The sequence below is a fragment of the Macaca nemestrina genome, chromosome X, assembly GCF_043159975.1.
Source record: "Macaca nemestrina isolate mMacNem1 chromosome X, mMacNem.hap1, whole genome shotgun sequence".
Taxonomy (NCBI): Eukaryota; Metazoa; Chordata; class Mammalia; order Primates; family Cercopithecidae; genus Macaca; species Macaca nemestrina.
Window position 1 is genome coordinate 91,249,677 of NC_092145.1, and position 21,053 is coordinate 91,270,729.

The 21,053-nt window shown below is 35.6% G+C and overlaps 1 protein-coding gene across 11 annotated transcripts in view; it reads left to right on the forward strand.

Annotated features, from left to right (window-relative positions):
• Positions 1-4,254: 4,254 nt before the first annotated feature.
• LOC139360590 (endogenous retrovirus group K member 113 Env polyprotein-like) overlaps positions 4,255-21,053 on the forward strand; it is a 150,091-nt gene continuing 133,292 nt past the window's right edge. For 7 of the 11 annotated variants that reach the window (XR_011618080.1, XM_071088347.1, XM_071088349.1 and 4 more), the window contains exon 1: positions 4,267-4,518. The gene's annotated coding sequence lies outside the window, so the exon portion shown is untranslated. Of the gene's footprint in view, positions 4,519-11,983; positions 12,093-21,053 lie in introns of all 11 variants that reach the window. The other 4 variants (XM_071088348.1, XM_071088350.1, XR_011618081.1 and 1 more) reach the window with 4 other exon arrangements.

A 21,053-nucleotide genomic window follows, 5' to 3' on the forward strand; every position in this document is an offset into this window, starting at 1 on the left:
AGCAAGTAAAAATGCCACAAATCTTCCTGTCACTTTGATTTTTATCATTTTTACTTCAGCATTTACTTAGTGGCTGTAAAACTTTGACTATTTCCCAGAGTTTTTACAAAGTTGGTTCTGACAGTTCCTAATTATTTTTCAGTGATTTTGCGGGCAGATACAAACTTAAAGCTACTCTACCATTTTGCTGATGTGATTCTTCTACAGTAGAGGTTTTTAATAACTTTTGTCTTAAAAAATATGTAGTATGTGGATCTACAACCATCTGATCTTTGACAAACCTAACAAAAATAAGCAATGGGAAAAGGATTCCCTATTTAATAAATGGTGCTGGGAAAACTGATTAGCTATATGCAGAAAACTGAAACTGGGCCCCTTCCTTACAACTTATATGAAAACAAACTCAAGATGGCTTAAAGACTTAAACATAAAACCTAAAATCATAAAAACCCTAGAAGAAAACCTAGGCAATACCATTCAGAACATAGGCATGGGAAAAGAGTTATAACTAAAACACCAAAAGCAATAGCAACAGAAGTCAAAATTGACAAATGGGATATAATTAAACCAAAGAGCTTCTGCACAGGAAAAGAAACTATCATCAGAGTGAACAGGCAACCTATAGAATGGGAGAAAATTTTTGCAATCTATCCATCTAACAAAGGGCTAATATCCACAATCGACAAAGAACTTAAACAAATTTACAAGAAAAAAACAACCCCATCAAAAAGTAGGCAAAGGATATGAACAGGCACTTCTCAAAAGAAGGCATTTATGCAGCCAACAAACATATGAAAAAAAAGCTCATCGTAGCTGGTCATTAGAGAAATGCAAATCAAAACCACAAGGAGATACCATCTCATGCCAGTTAGAATGGTGATCATTAAAAAGTCAGGAAACAACAGATGCTGGAGAGCATGTGGAGAAATAGAAACACTTTTACACTGTTAGTGGGAGTGTAAATTAGTTCAACCATTGTGGAAGACAGTGTGGGGATTCCTCAAGAATCTAGAACCAGAAACACCATTCGACCCAGCAATCCCATTACTGGGTATATAATCCATTCTACTATAAAGACACAGGTATACATATATTTATTGTAGCACTATTTACCATAGCAAAGACTTGGAACCAACCCAAATGCTCATCAATGATAGACCGGATAAATAAAATGTGGCACATATACACCACAGAATACTATGTAGCCATAAAAGGATGAGTTCATGTCCTTTGCAGGAACACTGATGAAGCTGGAAGCCATCATTCCCAGCAAACTAACACAGGAACAGAAAACCAAACACCGCATGTTCTCACTCATAAGTGGGAGTTGAACAATGAGAACACATGGACACAGGGAAGGGAACATCAGACACCAGGGCCTGCCAGGGGGTGGGGGCAAATGGGAGGGAGAGCATTAGGACAAATACCTAACGCATGTGGGGCTTAAAACCTAGATGACAGGTTGATAGGTCCAGCAAACCACCATGGCACATGTATACCTATGTAACAAACCTGCACATTCTGCACACGTATCCCATAACTTAAAGTAAAATTAAAAAAAATTAAATCTACAAAACTATTACAATCCCAATTCTTTTGTTAGATCTAGCTAAAAAATGAAGTATGTGGATACATTACATTTTTCTGGTTTTAATTTTTATCTGATTACTAGCTTAGTGAATCTTTCATACGTCTTTCAGAAGGGGGATAATTATCTTCCCTCGACCTTCTGGTTATCAGTCACACATGGATAGCTATCTAGGTATAATAGGCAAATATTCTGCTTTAGGACCACCTCACCCTACATGGTACCTACTTATTGTAGAAATGATTACACCACCAAGAAATCAGGTCGGTCAAGTCCTTAGTTAACACCTACTACATGCCTTAGTGACTGCCTTGGGGCCTTTCTTTGCAGAAACCATTATAGGTTTAAACAAACTTGGGATTGTTTTACAAATTGTTAAACTTAACAGTGGTAACTTTTTCATTATGTTAATATTAGATGTGTTTCTCACTGAAAATTTTGATGGCTAAGGTTTTGCAAATTAATCTTGTATATAAAACAACATGAGGTAGATAATAATTTAGTAATTCTAGGGTATTTTAGGTGATTAGTCATTTTTATCACTTTTGGAACAAAACTCACGAAAATGATTTTTAAAATGACTGATTTGTAGTTTATGAATTTGGGTTGAATTGGTTTGAGCAGAATCTTGCAAAGTTTTAAATAAATATCATCTAAATCCAATAATCTAGAAAGCCAAATCAATTGTGTAAACTTGCCTGTACTCTGTACAGATCAGAATACAGATTAATTAGAATGCCATAAAAATACTCAAAATAATATGTGACAGTCTGAGGATAATTCATCTATGGTTGGTGTGATGATTCCACGGTAACAGAGACCTAAAATCCTTTTATGTTGTTGCTCGAATGTCTAATTTAAGTACTGAACCCTGTCATTGTACTGTAAATGTAGCCATAGAGTGTGTAAATGTAACATATATAATGAGTGTGTTTGTGTTCCAATAAAACTTTATTTTTGAAAATTGAAATTTAAGTTTTATATAATTTGTACATGTCATGAAATATTTGTTTCTTAATTTTTTTAACCACTTATATATGTAAAAATAATTATTTGCTCTCTGATCAAACAAAAACAGACAGTAGACAAGCTTTGGCCCTTGAGTTGTAGTTCACTGGCCCCAGCTCCAACTCTAGTAGCTCAGGTTATCATTTCCCTATCTTAGTTAGGCTGGATTACACTTTATGTTGTAAGCATACTTGTTCTAGATTTCTGAGGGGCTTACCCTTGTTTTCCAAGGACATTACAATCTTATCAGCTTCACAACACCATCATTGGACAAGATTTTCTTATTTGAAATACCTTGATGAAGTCTCAAGCAGTGGTCATGTATTTTACTTACTTCAGACTGAGACAGTAGTTTCGTGTGGGTTTACCTTTTAATTCTCCAATATTTTTTGTCTCTTATTACTAGTTTCAATCAATATTTATGTAGTACTTATGTGCCAGTCATTGTTGTAAGTTTATTTAATATGTTACTTTCTCACAACAAACCTATGAAATTAGTACTATTATCTCTATTTTACCTATGGGGAAACTGAGGCACAGAAGGCTTAAATAACTTGAGCTAATAACGCAGATAATAGCAGAGCTAGGATCCAAATCTAGGCTGCGTGGATCCAGAGTCAGAGTCCACTTTGCCTTTCAAAACAACCTTGGTGTGTTGTTTTCTTAAATAAGAAATGTAGGAATGTTTCTCTCCAAACCCTGAAATATTATGTCAGCCACACAAGACACCTCCTTCTTGTACAGCTAAATTAGTATCACCAGTGTTCTTGGAGACCTAGGATTCCTGATTGAGGGATTCCTATGCTGCAATGTCTGTGTCCCATATTGTATTTATTTATCAAACAGATCTTCTCATTGCCAGACATTGTTTTAAATGCCTTATACACATTGACTTGCTTAATTTAATCTTTACAACAAGCAATTAACAGATGAAAAAGGTCGCATAACTTTGTAAAGGGCAGAGCCAGATTCCAACCAAGTTAACGTCTTCGATCGCTATTCTCAATCTTTCTGCAGGGTCTGAGTCTCTTTATTTCTTATCGGCATGGGTTTCTCTGTTTCTTGCTTCAGGGACTTTATGATTGGTCACAAGAAATTCTTGACCTTGGTTGGTTTTGACATGGCTGCAACATGCTCTGTCTTTCTGACAGGAATGCATAGCAGAATATCAGGTTCTCCTCAGCCCTGTGACAATCATAGAGCACATACGGCATAGATTTTGTTTTAAAAAATCTCTTTTGGTGTGTGTATTCTTCTTGTTTAAAGTCTGAATTGATATTTGCACACTGCTATAACCTCTCTCATGAAGCATTACCTATTTTCAAAGCTACATAAGGTGCTGTTGTAATCATACTGTTTTGTTGTATACATAATCTCTCTTTAATTAGTCATCATTATTTATTTTCCTTTTGTTAATTATAAAAACAATGCATACTCATTTTAAGAATCCTAATAATACAGATCTGTGTGTTGTTGGTGGTGAAAAGTCTCCAGTTTCTTTCATCCCTTTTCTTTATAATTTCCAGCATAATGTCATAGAAATAGATGAAACTCTCAGCGGGCTTATTCTGCGTTCACTGACCATGGTGGTTTGAGGGTTAACTTTAAGAAGCACTCTGTCCTTTTCAGCTGACTGCTACATCCGGGAGAAAAGCGCTATTGCCTGGGAAACTAAGTCACGTGAGAACCTGAGGCCTCTAGGTGCCGGAACCTGACCTGAGCTGGGGCCTGTGCTTCCAGTGGGTGGTGGGGGGCCTGGTGTGCTGGCATCAGGTAAGCGGACTGCCTCGGCAAAGGCTTAAGGACAAAAGACCGGCAGCCTGAACTGGCTGGGGCATCCGGAAGGCTTAGATCTTGTGGCCAAGAGTTCAGACCGTGGCGAAGTGGAGAGTGACATGCAGTTGGATGGCGGTGACTGCGTGGTAAGTTGTATTTGAATACCTGGCAGGAGACAAGAAGTGGGGATGAGCTAGGACTCATCCTCCCTTTATTGAATAATTTGCCTTTTTCCAGAGGGAAGGAAGCCAGACCAGCTAGCAGGACGCCAGGGGTGCAGGGGTGGGAGTGCGGGAATGAGAATAGGTGTCTGGAACAGGACAGAGGGGGAGGGGAACCCTGAGGCGCAAATTCTGTTTCCTTACATGGCTTTTTCTTCTCGTTTTTCTCCTTCTCTCTCACCCTCTATGTCCCCATTATTCTTGTTCTTTCTTTTCCTGGTTACGCATTTTTATTCCTCCAGAGCCTTAATTCGAATGTAAACATTTTGGCGCCTGATCCAGTTCTCTCTTAACTTTCCTGGTATTTGTAATTTCGTGTTTGGTAACATAATAGGACGACTATAGTTAACGATAATTTATTATATATTTCAAAATAACTAAAAACCGAAATTGAGATGATTCTAACACAAAGAAATGATAAATGCTTGAGATGATGGATATAACAACTACTCTGATTTGATTATTACACATTGTATGTTATAATCAAAATATCGCATGTACCCCATAAATATGTACAACTATTATGTATCCATAATAATTAAAACTTCAAAAACGTTAACCAAATGGCAAAAAATCAGAAGAAGTTATTCAAGTATGGTGAGTAAACGTTTAAAAAGTGACAGCTTCACTAATAAATGCACATGAAAAAACGGAATAGCAGATTATGATTGACAACGGAATAAAAAGATTGTTTATGCCCTGTGTTGTGCAGAGTTTGGGGACACTGGCACTCAATTACAGTATTGTTAAGTGTGTAAATTAGTATAATCATTTATTGTTGGGCTATTTGGCATATGTAACAAAGTTGAAAACTTCTTAGTCTTTGACCTAGAAATTCTACCCTCAGGAAATTTTTTTCAACGGTTACTACTGAAAATACACACATGCATGCACATACATATATAATGTGTTAATTGCAGCATTCTTTGTAATAGCACACTTTGGAAATAATCTAAGTGCTCATCAATAGTGAACTGGTAAAATAAATTGTGGTATAACAATATGATTGGATAGAATACAGACCTTTTAAATGGCACTGATTTGGTGCCTGTGAAATAAGTTACAAAATAGGTTTTCTAGTAGTAGTCATAATATTATCAAATGTTTCTTTACAATATGTGTGAACACATACTTCTACATGAACAGAAAAAATACTGTAAGAAATTATGAACAAAACAACTAGCAATGAAAATCTCTGGGTAGTGGAATTGTAGCATTTGTTTTTCCTCCCCTCTTCTGCTTTCCTTCTCAACGTCCTTCCCCAACTTTCTCTCTTTCTTTTTTTCTTAAAGATCCATGTACATTTATTTCAACATTATTTTTTATACTCCAAATACCATTTACTTTCTTTTTTAAGGTATTACATATTAAGCAATACACAAGATTGTAAAGAAAAATTCAACCAATACCATTGTGGCCTTAGCTCAGTTTAACAAGTAAAAATTTAATCAATACAGCTGAGATCTTCTGTGTAACCTTCCTTAATTTCATTACTCCAATCATGAATTTGGTGTTTATTTTTTTATGAATAATTTTTTAATTTTTTTACCACATGTACATTTATATCTCAGAAATATATAGTATTATTTTACTTCCTTTAAAGTCTAATATAAATGGTATACTGTATATATTTTTCTCAACTTGTTTTTAGTCAAAATATGGTTGTGAGCTTTATGTTGATAACTTTTATTAACAGTTAATTTATTTTCCCTACTGTATTGTTTCTAATGTATACCTCTACCACAATTTATTTTTCCATTTTATGAATGACCACTTTGGTTATTTCAGTTTTTAGTACGTGTATTTATGTTAATGGACATTGTAATACATTTCCTTGCTCTAGTAATTAAATGATGGATTACTTTGGAAAAGTTATTTCACTTTTTTTTTGAGACAACGTCTCACTCTGTCACCCAGGCTGAAGTGCAGTGGCACAATCTCTGCTCACTTCAACCTCTGCCTCCCAGACTCAAGCAGTCCTCTCACTTCAGCCTCCTGAGTAGCTGGGACTACAGGCACCTGCCACCATGCCTGACTAATTTTTGTATGTTTTTGTTGAGACGGGGTTTCACCATGTTGCCAAGGCTGATCTCAAAATTCTGAGCTCAAGTGATCCACCTGCCTCGGCCTCCTAAAGTGCTGTATGACAGGTGTGAGCCACTATGCCAGACCTAGCAATACTTCTATTTTATCAGTTGTAAAATGGGAATAATGGCTACCTAATTCTCAGGATATTGTGAGGCATGAATGAAGAAGCTGTGTAAAGAGTTTGAAATAAATTAACTTTCAATGATTGCACTCCTTTCCCATCTTCCTGTCATAAAAGAGATGACTTTGGCCTAAACCGAAAAGCATAACTAGCATACATATTTTTAATTTTTTAATTTTATGTATACATAATAGTTGTATGTGTTCATGAGGTAAATGTGATATTTTGATACAAGCATGAATTGAATAATGATCAAATCTGGGTAACTGGGATACCCATCACCTCAATCAACTATTATTTCTTTGTATTAGGAGCATTCCAATCTATTCTTCTGCTTATTTTGAAATGTACAATAAATTGTTGTTAACTATAATGGCCCAATTGTACTACTGAACACTAGACTAGATCTTCCTTCTATCTAACTGTATTTTTGTTCCCATTAACCACCTGTCTTTATCTCCACCTACCCAACTAAAATTCCCAGCCTTTGGTAACCACCATTCTATTCATTACCTCCATAAGGTGAATATTTTAGTTTCCATATATGAGTGAGAACATGTGACATTTGTCTCTGTTTGCCTGGCTTATTTCACTTAGCATAATTTCCTCCAGTTCCAGATATGCTATTGTAAATGACAGGATTCAATTATTTTTTGTGGTTCAATAATATTTCATTGTGTATATATGCCATATTTTCTATATCCATTCATCCACTGATGAGCACCTAGGTTGATTACATATCTTTGGTATTATAAATAGTGCTGCAATAAACCTGGGAGTGCAACTATCTGTTCAATAGCTAGCATAGAGATCTTTTGAAAAAGTACAGGCAAGAAATAGCCTGTACCCAATGATGTTATTTATGGGCTTTATTGTTTTGTGCAGTGAGTTGTGGTATTAGAAGAAGCTTATCTAGTTTACTACATATATTGTTTAGTTTTCTGAGCCCTTACTTTACCTTCCATGTTAGCATCAGAGAAGATATATTTCCAAAATTACAAGATACCACAGAACTAAGATAATGAAGGAACTATTGTGTACAATCTTTCAGTGGGTGTTAGGTGATCTGATTCCCATTACTATCCCATAGCATCTTGGGTAAATTATTTCACCTCTGATCAATGATTGGTATCATTGTAGTTGCTAAGGTTCTGTTTTGTTGATGTCTTAGTTTGTTTGGGCTGCTATAATTAAATACCACAAACTGAATGACTTATAAGGAACAGAAATTTATTTTTCACAGTTCTGGAGGTTGGGAAGTCCAAGATCAAGGTAGTGGCAGATTTGGTGTCAGGTAGAGGAAGTTCTAATTAGCTCTCAGAATCAAAGGAGTGAATACCCAAGCAGGAATAGGGCCCTTCTTTGTTTAAGCATGTTAGCAGCAATAATTTTCTACATTTTCTTTCTAAAGTGCTGCTATTAACATGATTTCTCTCTTTGTGTCTCCAAGTTTTAAATTTCTAGTGAAGAGATTCTGATTGCCTAGCTTGAGTCACAGGTGGCTGTGAAGGCAGGTTAAATAACGTAGACATAACCAGTAGGTAATCCTTATGAGCCAGGAAGCCATCCTAATTGTTGTCTAGCAGCATCTACTGTTCTACTCACCATTTTTTGAGATGAATATATGTCAATTTTATTACCAGATGAAATATAATAATAAATTATTTCTGAAGTAGCGTATATGTGGTGGCACACATACGAAATGTTTTTCTTCATTTCTTTCCTCATCTTAAAAATACATCTTTAAGGTACATAATAAACTATTTAAAAAATTTTTAGGTTGCCAGTCACAAGGTGCCTTTTAGTAAGGTACACAATACCTTCTATGAAATATTTTTGCCAGAAAAGTTCACTCAAATCTGATCAAGCCTCTAAATTTAATAATTTATGGGAAATGCAAAGCACAGAATTACATGACGAATGACATCATTGAATGCAGTCAGAAAAATCCAGCCTGTGGGAAACTCTGCAATGCAGATACGGGTTTTTAAAACAAATACATTTAAATAAAAAAAAGACAGACAGGAATTGGAGTAGTCCAGAACACCTACAGATTAAAAAAGAATTAAGAAACATATCAACCACTTGCAATGTATAGAGCTTATCTTGATCCTGATTTAAGCAAGCATATTGTTAAAGACAGATAAGACATTGCTGGTACCAATGCAAGCTAGTATAATGCTTTTGAAAACATTGCTTCTAGGTCCTCTCAGAGAACAAAACTAGGAAATATATGCATGTATACACCCATGCAAATATCCACATCTACATTTATTTTTACATGTATCCTATCTATACCTAACAAATGATACGGCTTTATCGTTTGGCTTACCAATCCCATTTCTAGAAGTTTTCCCTGTAGATATACTTTCAACAATACAATACAACAGTGAATATGCACAGTGAATATGCAACATTATTTATATTTGCAAAATGTTGAAAACAACATAAATACCCATATACACTGTGACACATTCGTACAGTGTGGTAGCATGAAGCTGTAAAAAAGAAAATGGAAGATCATTATGAGCTAATATGGAGTAATTTCTGGAATATATCATAAATTAAAAGTGTTAAAGGCAAAAGAATATCTGTAATATGTTACCCTTCATGTGATGAAGGAGGTGTAAAATATACATATATATCTGCTTAATTGTGCAAAAGAAATACAGGAAGCCAGAGACTTAATGAGAGGCTACCAGTAGTTAGTGTGTATGGGATGCAAAGAATGAGAGAATGAGAAGGGGATGGTAGAAATGAGGGGGAGCAACAGTTCTGTGAATATACTTTTTTGTGTAGCCGTAACACTTAGAGCCATGAGACTGTTTCACATACCCTCCAAAAATAAATAATTAAAATTAACCATGATTTTGCAAGAAACAAAAGTTCAATGCAATTCATTACAAGTGAACCTAGCTATATTACAAATGAGTAATATAACCACACTGAAGGGAGTGGGGAAGAAAAAAAGTAAGCTAACCTAAGTAACTATGGAAAGTACTATTGAAAATGCATACTGTAAGGCTAAAGAAAAAAATAAATGTACACAGCAGTTGTACTCTAGTGAAGAAAGTTGTTTTTTACAATGGTGTGTGTTAACAATTTTATAATTACTTAATGGGTATATTAGGACTGAACAAATGTTGTGAGTAATAAGAGGTTTCATAAAAGGAGTTACAAACAAGGGAAAGGGAGAAGGCTGAAATGAACTATGTGAATTAGAATCAGAGATATCAGTATAAATGTGTGTATGTATGTATATGTTGTATATATGTATATATAAATATAAATGTAAGAACATTATCAATATGTAAATATGTATATATTAATATATACACACGTGCACACGTAAGGATAGATACAGAAATAAATGTAGATGTGGATATTTGTGTGGATGTATACATACATATATTTCCTAGCTTTGTTAACTGAGAGGACCTAGAAACAATGACAAAACATTAGCTGTGATCATACTTAATGCCTGGATTGTGGTTTCTAAATTTTTTTTACAATAAAAATAATTAGGGCTTTTTGGAGTCACAGTTGATTTCAAGCCTGGGGCAGGGAACAAAACAAGAGTAGCCAGAAACATCTTATGTTGCCAAAACGTGAGGAAGGATCAATAAATGATGGGGGCATGTTGAAAAGACAGGGACAAAGCTTGAAGGAGCTCCCAGTCAACAAATCTGTGATAATTTGAACAAAAAAGTAAATAGTAATAGTCTTGGATTATAATATAATAGATACCCATAAATCTAGAGTCATATAAATAAATAAATGAATAATAAAGTTAAGATTTGGGAAACAGCTCTTCTTGCAGATGAATTTCAATTAAAATGTACAAAAGTGGCCGGGCGCAGTGGCTCACGCCTGTAATCCCAGCACTTTGGGAGGCCGAGGCGGGTGGATCACGAGGTCAGGAGATCGAGACCATCCTGGCTAACACGGTGAAACCCGTCTCTACTAAAAACACAAAAAATTAGCCAGGTGTGGCGGTGGGCGCCTGTAGTCCCAGCTACTTGGGAGGCTGAGGCAGGAGAATGGCGTGAACCCGGGAGGCGGAGCTTGCAGTGAGCCAAGATCATGCCACTGCACTCCAGCCTGGGCGACAGAGCGAGACTCCGTCTCAAAAAAAAAAAAAAAAAAAAAAAAAAAAAGCACAAAAGTGATGGAAATAGCTACCATTAAGCACAAACCACAGCAACATTTTTTACAGACAAGAATCATCAATGGATGCTAAAATTAGTGGGTGGAAAGATGAGACATAGGGTATCTGTGTAATCTCAGACTGTCTCCCCACAAGATACGTATTAATTGCAAGGAAAATATAGTAACTTTACAATGGAGAAACCTGGCAGAAACCACTTTAAACCAAATTATTAAAGTCATCGTCACCAGTCACCAATAAAAGACATGTGAACCTTGTGCGCCTTCTGATACTATGCACCGAGAAGGAAATAACATCACCTCCATGGTGTTCTTGCCAAAATTAACTCATGAGGCAACACCGCTGTTTATTTATTTTTACAAAGACATTGTGAAAATAACTACTTGGTATACCATACTACTTTAGAGTGTCAAGGTCATGAAAGATATAGAAAGACTGAGGGGCTGTCATTGACTGGAGGAGACTAAGGAGGTATGACAGCTGAAAGCAATATGGGATCCCGGTTTGCAATTGAACCATAGAAAGGAAATCAGTGGGAAAACTGCTGAAATTCTAATAAGATTTGTAGATCAGTTAATAGTACTGTTTCAATGTTTATTTCCTGATTTAAATAGTATTTTAAATTATGATCCTACAGATAATATTAGGAGAAGCAGAAAAGAGTATTCAAGAAAGTTCTGCACTTTTTTACAAATTTTTTGTAATTTTCACCTAAGACAAATTTTCTTAATATTGACAGATTAAAAAATGAGACAATTGGGAATATCTGAACACTGGATATGTTATGATATTAAATAATTATTAAATTTTACCTGAGGTAATAGGATCATGGTTTTTAAAATAATTGTCTTTAGAGATTAATTCAGAAATATTTACATATGGTATAATATGAAGCATGGAATTTGCTTGGAAATAAGAAGTGTTGGCTAATGGGTCCAGGAATAGATGAATTAATAATTGTTGAAGCTCAGTAATGGGTATATGGGGGAGTTCATGAATATTATTCTCTCTAGTTTTGTATGAGTTCAAGACCTCCTACAATATGTTGAAAAACTAATTCAATGTAGAAGACTGGAAAATTGCAGAAGAATAAAACTAAAAAACCATCTGTAAATCATCCAGGTATTTATAATCAGTGTTACATTTTGATGTGTGTGGTGTATGCATGGGGGATTGGTGCTCAACATTTGTTCTACCTTCTTACTATAACTTCATGCACTTCAGGAAAAGGAGTTAAAAGTACAAACTCAAGTCAGATTCCCTGGGTGAGTGTCCCATTATTGTCATTTACTAAATGTCTGTTGTTGAATAGTTCTCTGAATCTTAAGTTCTCTGAATCTCAGTTTCCTCATTTATGAAATGAGAGCAATACTGTATGCTGCCACAACCAGTAAATAGAGGTTGAATATCACTTATCTGAAATGCTTGGGACAAGAAGTGTTTGTATTTTAGATTTTTTTTTCCGAATTTTGGAATATTTGCATTATACTTACCAATTCAGCACCCCAATCCAAAAATCTCAAAAGATTTGAATCTTAGAATTGAGGAAATATGGCAGTGCCAACCTCACAGGCTTTTTTGTGACAAGTAAATAAGTTTATAAATGCAAAGTACCAGACGTGGGTATTCAGTAAATATTAGTTACCATTATCATCGTCATTACCATCATCATTACCATCATCATCATCATAAATATGCTACTTAATAGTGCTCATGAAGGCATCTCTGCATATTTGTCCCTTTCAAGCAAGGAAACCAAATTATCTGGACCTCATTGAGGATTTAACAGTCATTACTTCTGGGAGATAGATTTTTTTTAAATTATACTTTAAGTTCTAGGGTACATGTGCACAACGTGCAGGTTTGTTACATAGGTATACATGTGCCATGTTGGTGTGCTGTACCCATTAACTCGTCATTTACATTAGGTATATCTCCTAATGCTATCCCTTCCCCTCCCCCCTCCCCACAATAGGCCCCAGTGTGTGATGTTCCCCTTCCTGTGTCCAGGTGATCTCATTGTTCAATTCCCACCTATGAGTGAGAACATGCGGTGTTTGGTTTTCTGTTCGTGCGATAGTTTGCTGAGAATGATGGTTTCCAGCTGCATCCATGTCCCTACAAAGGACATGAACTCATCCTTTTTTAGGGACATTTTTATAATATTCTACATTAATAATGTATAAGAATGTTCATTGCAGCATGGTTGGTAGAAGCTAAAATGTTTGACATAGCCTAAGTGCCCATCAACAGGAAATGGTCAAATACATTGTTGAGGTATTCCCACTGCAATACTATACAATGTTGCAAGAGAATGAGGGAGGAGTAGTACTAGTGTAGTGACATGGAAAGATGTCTGTTATATCGACTAGTAAAGAAAGCAAATCATAGAACCAAATGATAGCACTCGAGTAGGAAAAAGCTTATTTATTTGTGTATTTGCAGACAGATAGATAAATGTGTTCCAAACGTTTAAAAGTGGTTGCCTCTGAGGGATAGGATTCATATCAGAGGAAGTTGAAATGAGACTTTCACATTTTCCCCTTGTATATCTAGGTATGATTTGATTTTTATACTACGTATTATTTTGTATTTAAAATACAATTTTTAAAAGTTGGGCAAGACATTTTTTAAGAGTATGTAAATGTACTCACTAAATTTCCTTCTAAGTAAGTTTTGTTCTTTTAGCGTCTTATTATAGGCATGTACCATGAAACTTAACAATGAAAGAATAAAGTGTAAAACTGTATTTTTGTCCAGGCTACCTTTACAAATTGTGAAGTCCTTGTAGCCAGCACATTTTTGTCAGTCTTCATAGCTATTAGGCCTGTTCATAATGGTACAAGCATACTATTAACATAGCAACATATTGCTATCATAATAACCTTTTAATTCCATTTGTCTCAAAGTAAGATTTGATAAAGGATGTCATAAAAATTAGTCTTTCACATTAAAGTGGAAAAACAAAATTCATTTCCAGTTATAGGGAATTAGGACAATTTATAAGTTACATATGTCCCACAGAATAGATTTTTAAAAGTCTTTTCAAATAATTCATTGTGAAATTTGAGCTCCCTATATTCTGTTTCCCTCAAGTTGATAACTCCCATATACCTCACAAGCATATACCTCAAAAGTGTAGTTTGTACCATCAGAGAATACTCTAAACAACTCTATGCAAATAAACTAGAAAATTTAGAAGAAATTGATAAATTCCTGTATACCTACACCCTCCCAACACTAAACCAGGAAGAAGTCGAATCCCTGAATACACCAAATCAAGTTCTGAAATTCAGGCAGTAATTAATAGCCTACCACCCAAAAAACAACCCAGGACCAGATGGAATTACAGGTGAATTCTAGCAGAGGTAAAAAGAGGAGCTGGTACCATTCCTTCTGAAACTATTCCAGGCAATAGAAAAAGAGGGACTCCTCATGAACTCATTTTATGAGGCCAGCATCATCCTGATACCAAAACCTGGCAGAGACACAACAAAAAAAGAAAATTTCAGGTCAATATCCCTGATGAACATCAATGCGAAATTCTTAATAAAATACTGGCAAACTGAATCCAACAGCACATCAAAAAGCTTATCCACCACGAGCAGGTTGGCTTCATCCCTAGGACGCAAGGCTGGTCCAACATATGCAAATCAATAAACTTAATCACATAAACAGAACAAATGACAATAACCACATGATTATCTCAACAGACGCAGAACAGGCCTTCAAGAAGTATTAACATCCTTCATGCTAAAAACTCTCGATAAACTAGGTATTGATGGAACGTATCTCAAAATAATAACAGCTATTTGTGTCAAACCCACAGCCAATATCATAGTGAATGGGCAAAAGCTGGAAGCATTCCCTTTGAAAACTGGTACTAGACAAGGATCGCCTCTCTCACCTATTCAACCTAGTATTGGAAGTTCTGGCCAGGGCAATCAGGCAATAGAAAGAAATAAAGGGTATTCAAATAGGAAGAGAGGAAGTCAAATTGTCTCTGTTTGCAGATGACATGATTGTATATTTAGAAAACCCCATCATCTCAGCCCAAATCTCCTTAAGCTGATAAGCAACTTCAACAAATTCTCAGGATACAAAATCAGTGTACAAAAATCACAGGCATTCCTATACACCAATAATAAACAGAGAGACAAATTATGAGTGAACTCCCATTCACAATTGCTACAAAGAGAATAAAATATCTAGGAATACAACTTAGAAGGGGTGTGAAGGACCTCTTAAAGGAGAACTACGAACCACTGCTCAAGGAACTAAGAGAGGACACAAACAAATGGAAAAACATTGCATGCTCATGGATAGGAAAAATCAATATCATGAAAATGGCCATACTGCTCAAAGTAATTTATAGATTCAATGCTATCCCCATCAAGCTACCAATGACTTTCTTCACAGAATTAGAAAAACCTACTTTAAATTTCATAGGAAACCAAAAAAGGAGCCTGTATAGACAAGACAATCCCAAACAAAAAGAACAAAGCTGGAGGCATCACACTACCTGACTTCAAAATATACTACAAGGCTACAGTAACCAAAACAGCATGGTACTGGTACCAAAACAGATACATAGATGAATGGAAAAGAACAGAGGCCTCAGAAATAACATCACTCATCTGCAACTATCTGATCTTGACAAACCTGACAAAAGCAATGGGGAAAGGGTTCTCAATTTAATGAATGGTGTTGGGAAAACTGGCTAGCCATATGCAGAAAACTGAAACTGGACACCTTCCTTACACCTTATACAAAAATAAACTCAAGAAGGATTAAAGACTTAAATGTAAGACCTAAAACCATGAAAACCCCAGAAAACCTAGGCAATACCATTCAGGACATAGCATGGGCAAATACTTCATGACTAAAACACCAAAAGCAATGGCATCAAAACCCAGAATTGACAAATGGGATCTAATTAAACTAAAGCGCTTCTGCACAGAAGATATCATCAGAGTGAACAGGCAACCTACAGACTGGCAGAAAAGTTTTGCAATCTATCCATCTGACAAAGGGCTAACATACAGAATCTACAAGGAACTTAAACAAATTTACAAGAAAAAAACAAACCCATCAAAAAGTGGGCAAAAGGTATGAACAGATACTTCTCAAAAGAATACATTTATGCAGCCAATAAACATATGAAAAAAAGCTCATCATCACTGGTCATCAGAGAAATGCAAATCAAAACCACAATGAGATACTCTCTCACGCCATTTGGAATGGTGATCATTAAAAAGTCAGGAAAAAACAGATGCTGGAGAGTATGTGGAGAAATAGAAACACTTTTACACTGTTCGTGGGAGTGTAAATTAGTTCAACCACTGTGGAAGACAGTGTGGTGATTCCTCAAGGATCTAGAACCAGAAATACCATTTGACCTAGCAATCGCGTTACTGGGTATATAACCAAAGGATTAGATATCATTCTCCTATAAAGACACATGAACATGTATGTCTATTGCAGCACTATTCACAATAGCAAAGACTTGGAATCAACCCAAATGCCCATCAGTGATAGACTGGATGAAGAAAATGTGGCACATATACACCATGGCATACTATACAGACATTAAAAAGGATGAGTTCATGTCCTTTGCAGGGACATTGATGAAGCTGGAAACCATCATTGTCAGCAAGCTAATACAGAAACAGAAGACCAAACACTGCATATTCTCACTCATAAGTGGGAGTTTAACAATGGGAACGCATGGACACAGGGAGGGGAACATCACACACAGGGGCTGTCAGGGAGTTGGGGGTTAGGGAAGGTATAGTATTAGGAGAAATACCTAATGCAGATGACAGGTTTATGGGTGCAACAAACCACCATGGCACATGCATACCTATGTAACAAACTTGGATCTGCACATGTATCTGCACATGTATCCCAGAACTTAAAGTATAATTTTTAAAAAGTGTAGTTTGGTAACAAGTCTTTTCCTAGTGATCTGAACCTGAAATGTGACTTTACAATCCCCCTCAGGCCCCATACATCAAGCAGAGAATTTTAATTTTAAATCTAAACTTGAACAGTCTGGAATTTCTTTCAGTTCTCAACATAAATGTAATGTATAGTTTCTAAATATATTCTAAAACAGGTGTTACCATGATTAATATTATGGTATTATTAGTTTTTGTTATTTTGTGCTTTGAGAACAAACAGCCCTAAAAGCTCAGTGACTTACAACAACAAAGATTTGCTTCTTTTGCACATTACTTGTTAGCTCTGGAGGTGTTCCCTATATCATTTTTGTTCCAGGATCTAGTTTGGAGGAGCCCCCCCAATCTGAGACAAACTATTTGTAGAATGAAAAGAAGAATGATGGACTCATGCAATGCCTCTTAAAACATAAACATGACATATGTCAATATCAAGCTTGACATCCACAGCGCAAGAATCTATAATCCTCTTATGGGGAGAAGTAACAAATAATTGGGAACATTAACACAATATACTGCATTGATTTTGCCACATTATAATAATTTGGAAACATAATCTTTTAAGTACGTATGCCTTAATATACATGAATATATGAATAATAAAAATCATTCCAGAGAATTTTACAATGTATTATTTCAAAAGGAACTGTATGTTAGAAAAACAGAAATCAAATGAATTTTGACTATAAATTTCATAGACTGGTTCAACATGATATCATTATTATTATTGAGTAATTAGTAATCATTATTCAGATCAGTAAAACTGATATGATAATTCAGCCATTTTTCAAAATATACAGATGTTTTTATCTCCTATTTATCTCTGAACTACAACTATTCCTGTGTATTAATATCTATTTAATGGAGTTTGAGGAAAAGAATAATTACTCAAGAAACAGCAGGGACCTTGTTTTTTAAATTTGTTTTGTTTTGAAGTATTTCAAATTTACAGAAAAGCCAAAAGGAATAATACAAAGAATATTCTTAACAGGTTATCCCAGTCACCAATGAATATGCTTATCATGGGATACTACTCACCAGATTCACATTGTTAATCTGGTTAATTTTGGCTAATCCACCCACAGATTTTCTGAACATATATATGGCCTTCCCTTTTGGGAAAATGTACAATTTTCTTCATCTGAACATTCTTCATCATGCATTTATGAGAAAGAAGAACATATTTTTAAATTTTACTTTAGGTTTGAGAGCACATGTGCAGGTTTGCTATATAAGTAAATTGCATGTCACAGGGGTTTGACGTACAAATGATTTTGTCACCCAGGTAATAAACATAGTACCCAATAGGTAGCTTTTCAATCCTTACCCTCCTCTCACCATCCACCCACAAGTAGGCCCCAATGTCTATTATTACCTTCTTTGTATCCATATCTACTCAGTGATTAGCTCCTACTTATAAGTGAGAGCATGTGATATTTGGTTTCTTGTTCCTGTGGTACCTTGCTTAGGGAAACAGCCTTCAGATCCATCCATGTTCTTGCAAAGAATATGATCTCATTCTTTTATATGGCTGCATAGTATTCCGTGGTATACATATACCACATTTTCTTTATCCGGTCTACTACTAATGGGCATTTAGGTTGATTCCATGTCTTTGCCATTGTGAATAGTGCTGCAGTGAACATATGCATGCATGTGTCTTTCTGGTACAGTGAATTATACTTTTGGGGGAAATATACCCAATAATGGTGATTGCTGGGTCAAATGCTGATTCTGTTTTAAGTTCTTTGAGAAATTGCCAAACTGCTTTCCACACTGGCTGAACTAGTTTACATTCCCAGTAGTGGAGTGGATAGTGTTCCCTTTTATCCACAACCTTACCAGCATCTTCTATTTTTTGACATTTAATGATAGCCATTCTGACTGGTGTCTATTTGTGGTTTTGATTTGCATTTTCCTAATGATTAGTGATATTGAGCATTTTCTCCATAGCTTGTTAGCCACATGAATATCTTCTTTTGTAAAGTGTCTGTTCATGTACTTTACCCAGTTTATTAAAGTTGGGGTTTTTTTTGTAAATTTGTTTAAGTTTCTTATAGATGCTGTATGTTGTTATAGATGCTGGATATAGATGCTGGAAAGTATACTTTGCAAATATTTTCTCCTAGTCTGTAGGTTATTTACTATGTTGATAGTTTATTTTGCTGTGTACAAACTCTTTAACTTAATTAGGTATCTTACCATTTTTTGTTTTTGTTGCAATTGCTTTTGGCGCCTTTGTCATGAAGGCTTTGCTAGGTGCTATGTTGAGGACGTCCAGAATGGTACTTCCTAGGTTATCTTTCATAGTTTTTCTAGTATTCGGCTATACATTTAGGTTTTTAATCCATCTTGAGTTAAGGGGTCCAGTTTAAATCTTCTGCATGTGGCTACACAGTTTTCCCAGCAACATTTATTGAATATGGAGTTCTTTCCACATTTCTCATGCTTGTGTATTTTCTCAAAGATCAGATAATTGTAGGCACATGGCAACATTTTGGGGCTCTCTATTCTGTTCCATTGATCTATGTGTCTGTTTTTGTACTAGTGCCATGATGTTTTCATTACTGTAGCCTTGTAGTATACTTTGAAGTCAAGTAGTGTGATGCCGCCAGCCTTGTTCTTTTTGCTTAGGATTGCCTTGGCCATTCAAGCTCTTTTTTTTGTTGTTGTTGTTCCATGTGTATTTTAAAATACTTTGATTTAATTCTGTGAACAATGTCATTAATAGTTTGACAGTGAAAACATTGACTCTGTAAATTAGATTGGACACTATGGCCATTTTGACAATATTGATTATTCCTTTCCATGAGCATGGAATGTTTTTCCATTTTTTTTTTTTTTGACATCTCTTATTTCTTTGAGTAGTGTTTTGCAATTCTCATTTTAGAAGTCTTTTGCCACCTTGGTTAGTGGAATTTCTGGATATTTTATTCTTTTTGTGGCTATTGTGAATGGAATTACATTCTTGATTTGGCTTTCTGCTTAGATGTTGTCGATGTGTAGGAATTCTACTGATTTTTGCACATTGTTTTTGTACCGTGAAACTTTGCTAACCTTGTGTATCAGATCAAGGAGCTTTGGGCCACAAACTATAAAGATTTCTAGGAATAGAATCATAGTGTTTGCTAACAGGGTTAGTTTGACTCCCTCTATTCCTATTTGGATGCCTTCTATTTCTTTCTCTTGACTGATTGCTCTGCCTAGGACTTCCAGTACTGTGTTAAGTATGAGTGGTGAGAGAGGGCATCCTTGCCTTTTTCTAGTTCTCAAGGGGAATGTATCCAGCTTTTGCCCATTCATTATGACTTTGACTGTGAGTTTTTCATAGATGGCTCTTATTATTTTGAAACATTTTTCTTCAATGCCTTTTTTTGTTTATTATTGAGGGTTTTTAACATGAAGTATATTGGATTTTATTGAAAGCTTTTTCTGTATCTATTGAGATAATCATGTTGTTTTTGTTTTTAGTTCGGTTTATGCAGTGAACCACATTTATTGATTTACATATGTTCATCCAATCATGCATTCCAGGGATAAAGCCTACTTAATTGTGGTGGATTAATGTTTTATTTTTGTTTTTAATTCCGGGGTACATGTACAGGATGTGCAGGTTTGGTACATAGGTAAAACATGTGCCATGGTGGTTTGCTGCACGTATCAATCCATCACCTAGGTATTAGGTCCAGCATGCATTAGCTATTTTTCCGAATGCTCTTCCTCCCCCACCCCACCCTCTGGCAGGCTTCAGTTTGTGTTGTTCCCCTCCCTGTGTCCATGTGTTCTCATTGTTCGGCTCCCACTTATAAGTAAGAACATGTGGTATTCGATATTCTGTTCTGGCGTTAGTATGCAGAGGATAATGGCTTCCAGCTCCATCCATGTCCCTGCAAAGGACACGTTCTTGTTCCTTATAATGGCTGCATAACATACTATTCCATGATGTGGATGTACCACATTTTCTTTATTCAGTCTATCATTGATGGGCATTTGAGTTGATTCCATGTCTTTGATATTGTGAAAAGTGCTGCAGTGAGCATACATGTGCATATATGTATGCAATAGAATGATTTATATTCCTTTGGGTATGTACCCAGTAATGGAATTGCTGGGTCAAATGGTA